General features: G+C 32.7%; 1 pseudogene; it reads left to right on the top strand.

Moving 5' to 3' along the window:
* Positions 1-899: 899 nt before the first annotated feature.
* Positions 900-1,774, top strand: LOC136064924 (phenylacetaldehyde synthase-like; annotated as a pseudogene).
* The last annotated feature ends 3,366 nt before the right edge of the window (positions 1,775-5,140 follow it).

Below are 5,140 nucleotides of genomic sequence, written 5' to 3'. Positions count from 1 at the left end.
TTGTGCCAATGACAAGATGCATGTGTTACATGATGTACAATAGATAACTTATTACGTGGCTTACTATTTATTAAAATATTTACTTCATCACATGTTTACACAATTACACCAAATAACTAAATTATTTCTGATAAAATAATTACTAAATAATTTAAAAAAATGCGAGAGTTGCCAGCACTGAGCAACCAAATGTATAATTGAATCCTAAAGCTATCACTTCCTTATTTCCACGTGCAAAATACTTCAAGTAGAACTCTAAATCTCATCTAAAGGATATAGTTTGCTACTATTCCAAACTAGTCAATATACAATATTGAGCACCTGAGGTCCAAAACGAACTTGGATATCTGAGACCGGTTCGAAATTCAGGACATGCTATGAAAACTACTCTTAAAACAATTAAGAAATAGTGTTGCACGTGAAATAGGAAATAATCAAGGCTTGCATGCCACCCCCAAAGCAATCATGGTTCATGTTGAATTCAAGCCACCAACTTCACACAACGATGGATCTAGCTCTTTCATGTCAATGTCAGTTTAGGCCTAACACTGTGGCTGGTACTAGATGCTAGATTCTGGACCTACCCCTTCTACTCCTATTGTTCATCTGGGGTTGAATTATTTGGAAAACCACATACGATACAAAACATAGGCTAAGGACGAGCGATTGTTGCTATTGAGACAATGGTGGTCTATTCAAAGAAAATCACGTGAATTTCATTCCTCACGTAGCTTCATGACATCTATATATATAAACTCTCCATTCCTTTCATTTTATCTCATCAGCTACAAGATAGTCTCTAGTTTCTCGTTTCACTTCTTCCTTTCCACAATTACAACCCTTCCACCAGAAAACCAAAGAATCCTGAACCATTTCTTTTCCCCATAGTACATATATATATGGGTAGCGTCAAGTCTGACCGTATGCCCAGCCACACTTCTTCCTATAACAATACCCATTAGACCCCGAGGAATTCAGGCGGCAAGGCCATATGATCATAGACTTCCTTGCTGATTATTATCGCGATGTAGAAAAATACCCGGTTCTAAGCCAAGTTGAACCAGGATATCTCCGAAAATGCTTGCCAGAGTCCACCCCAAATAAACCAGAACCCATTGAAACCATTCTTCAGGATGTACAGGAGCACATAGTTCCTGGTTTAACACATTGGCAAAGCCCTAACTTCTTTGCTTACTTCCAATGCACTAGTAGCATTGCAGGGTTTCTAGGCGAGACGCTTAGCACCGGCTTCAATGTGGTCAGATTCAATTGGGTTGCATCACCAGCAGCTACTGAACTAGAGACAATAGTCGTGGATTGGCTTGGAGAGATGCTTGAGCTGCCAAAGTCTTTCCTTTTCTCTGGCAATGGCGGGGGTGTGCTACAAGGGACTACTTGTGAGGCCGTTTTGTGCACAGTTGTCGCTGCAAGGGATCAAATGTTAAGCCAAATTGGGAGAGAGAGCCTCTTAAAGTTGGTGGTTTATGCTTCTGACCAGACACATAGTGCAATCCAAAAAGCAGCCCAAATAGCAGGGATCCATCCAATGAATTTTAGAGCCATCAAGACTTCTAAGTCAACATCATATGCACTATCACCTGACTCACTACGAGTACAAATTTGCGAAGATGTAGAAGCGGGCCTAGTCCCATTGTTTTTATGTGCCACTGTGGGAACAACTCCAACGGCTGCCATTGATACACTAGAATCATTATGTGCTGTGAGAGACCTCGAAAAAAGCATCTCTCAAAAAAGAGATTCAGGTACCTTTTAGGCCATCCCTCTTTTTGGGTAAGTGGTGTGGAGTTGCTACTTATTTTTTATAGAAAAAAAATAGAAAAAAAAATACTAATTACAAAATACATGACTGAATAGTTCCATTCATTGATTGAATAAAAAAAATACATATTTGAAAAAAATTGAAAATTTACATGGCTTTGAGTCCTAGTTACAATCTACAAAAATGCATGGCTTTTTGTCCTAGTTACATTCTACCCAAAATAAAAAGTAAAGACAAGGCTAGATCTACTTAGCCAAAGACCTAATTCCGGAGGCTAGGTTACGGAATGGGAAGGTGTTAGGCACCCATTTCGCCCAGACAGAGTCTGGTCTTCTAGACTTTAGTGACCAATGTACCATTTTATGCATGTCATGAATGATATATTGAAAATGCTAAATAGATCACACAAAACCATTTATGAATGTATCCTCCTTTCGTTTGAAAAAAATTCAGATCTATTTTAATGATTAAAAAAAAATTGATTTTGACTTATATAAAAAAAAATCAGATATGTTTTTATATGTGTAAAAAAAAAAAGGTTTTTGAAGAGAAAATTTAGATTTGTTTTTATTAATAAAACACAAAGTCTTTTGGTTTGTTAAAAAAATTCAGATTTGTTTTTTAAGAGATAAAAAAAATGGTTTTGAGTTTTGAAAAAGATCAGATCTGTTTTAATTGATGATGATATATATTTTTTTTTTTTTTTTTTTTTTTTAAAAAAAGGGTTCTATGTAATAGAAAAATCAGATCTGTTTCTATATTTGAAAAAGACATATTTTTTTATGAAGGGAATCTCATTCACAAAATAATTTCATGCTACAAGACTCAAACAAAACAAACAACAAAACAACAATTCATGATCTCTTTCATTATTTCAAAAATTTGCATGCGTTAAAAAATTAGATCTATATCTAAAGAAGATACAAAATCCGTTCTTTATTTTAAGAAAAATTCGGATCTACATCTAAAAAAATGTAGATATGTTTTATTTTGATGAAAAACTCAGATCTACATCTAAGAAAGATGTAGATCCATTTTTTTTTTTTAAAAAAAAAAATCAATTTAGTACATGCAGATTTCTAAAACTAAGAAATAGATTATAGTAATGATAAAAGAATCAAGAACATATTTTTATAAGCTGAATTAACAAATCAGAACATGCATATTTAAAACAAGAAAGCATGCATCATCATGATGAAAGAACATAAGAACAAAAGGGTTAGAAAGCAACCTCTTGCATGAGCACTCTTCTACTTAAGAGGATGTTTTAGGGTTCAAAGAAACTTGTGCAACTATCTTTGAAACCTAAAAACCCTAATTCTTGTAGCAAATCTCATAGAGGATCAATTAATCTCAGCAATTTGTGAGTCTCCAAAATGTATGCCTCTCAGAGCGTAAAAAAAAGGTGCTAAATTATGAGGTTCAGTCTCTATTTATAGAGTCCAGAAGACTCTAAAAAATAGGTACGAATGATTAGGGTTTGAATCCGAATGCAACATTTTGCGAAAGGATCGAAAAGGGTGTGCCTTATCGTCACCTAAAGGTCAAAATTCGGCACTTTTAGAGTGCCGTTCATCATTCCAAAAGTGCTGAATTGGCTCTTGTACCCTATATGCTGTTTCATGTTTGGGTGCCATTTGGACTTCTCTTCTAAGGTTTTTTGGCTGGTCCTTGTACTTAGAAGCGTTTTCATCCTCCGTCTGTGATTTTTTTTTTATCTCTTTTCTAGATAATTTAGGCTATTTAAGAATAATTATCTTGAAGATAAATACCCTAAAATAAATTTTGATAAAGTTCAGATTATCCAGAATTTTATTGTTATCCAATAATCCCTTTTATTCCTATGCATGCATTCCCATTTTAAACACTAATTATCAACAAATTATAAAATTATTTAATTAATTTGAATTGTTTAACCTATCATAAGTAATTTATATTGATCATGTGTGATCGATTCTACCTAGACACAATGCATGTTGACCGTGCAAACTTGATCATGCCATATCTTTCGATCCGATAGTCCGATTTAAAAACCGAAAACACTGTTGAGACCATTAGAATCTCAAGATCATTTTTATGATATGCAATGAATTAATTGATGCATGTAATGCAAAGAAAAGTTGATGCATGTAATGCAATTACGATTTTTGGGATACATGGATTGGTCATTCAAGTCATTCTCCTTGATTAAATCATGGGTGCAAAATTGAGTGTCTACAAGAACAAAACCATGTGGGAAGTGACAAAGAGAGAAATAAGATGGTAAGGGTTTGTGAGGTAATTGAGTTTTAGATATGAAGAGCCGAATATGAGAAAACATTATTAATTATATAATATAATTAACGCTAGAACTTTTTTTATGGGTGGAATCTTAGAACATTTTTTTTTAATTTTTTATTTTTTTTATGGGTGTTAGAGCATTCCCATCGGCAACTTCCATCCTATTCTATTTTACCATCTCAAAAACTACTTTATCAATTATACCATATCATTTTACAACACAACCAACATCCTAACTTTTATTTTCTTATTCTACTCATTAAAATAATATGTATTACTCACTAAAAAAATATAATATATAATTTTTGTGTTGCTGCTATAGTGCTACAGTGACTTTTTGGAATTGAAATATATTATAATTTTTACAATTGTGCAACAGTACCGTCCTACATTTAGGGTGGCACTGTAGCACAATTGCAAAAAAATTTGTAATTCTCAGATTTTCCATTTCAACTGCTGGGCTTTTTTTGTACATTGATGCTAAATTTCCCCTACATCCCATTTACAATTGCCAATAAAAATGCTCTTATGGTCCCACTATAACCTTTTGCTTCAAATGTAAGGTAAAGTTGACTGTTTGCAGGTCCTATGCTCTAGTTTTTGCACAAATGTTAGTTACTCTTGGATTATTGCTGGTTTCATTCACTCTTTTTGCTGGAGTATTTTTAGTAAAAATAAACAATTAATATGGGACAAAAAGTTAACTATTATCTATAAGGTAAAGTTGACTTTTTGTTCTCAAATGGAGGTCAGTTTGTGAATTGTTTATTTTCGATAGATTATTTGATTAATATGGGACAAAAAACTAAAAATTAACATATTTCTAAAAAACAAAAAAAATTAGACTAAAAGTTAACTATTATCTATAGTACTTTTAATAAATGTTTTCATCAAAAGGTTATAGATAACTTGTTCTTAAATGGAAATCCATGTGTGAATTGTTTATTTTCGATAGATTATTTGCATAAGATGAGACAAAAAGTTAAAAGTAAGCATATTTTTAAAAAATCTGAAAATTTGATTATTGAAATAAAGTTTAGACAAAAAGTAATATGAGAACAACAAATAGTACTTAAAAAT

The sequence above is a fragment of the Quercus suber genome, unplaced genomic scaffold, assembly GCF_002906115.3.
Source record: "Quercus suber isolate HL8 unplaced genomic scaffold, Cork oak 2.0 scaffold_800, whole genome shotgun sequence".
Lineage (NCBI taxonomy): Eukaryota > Viridiplantae > Streptophyta > Magnoliopsida > Fagales > Fagaceae > Quercus > Quercus suber.
The sequence above is the reverse complement of the archived record's forward strand: the minus strand, read 5'-3'. Positions and strand labels throughout refer to the sequence as shown.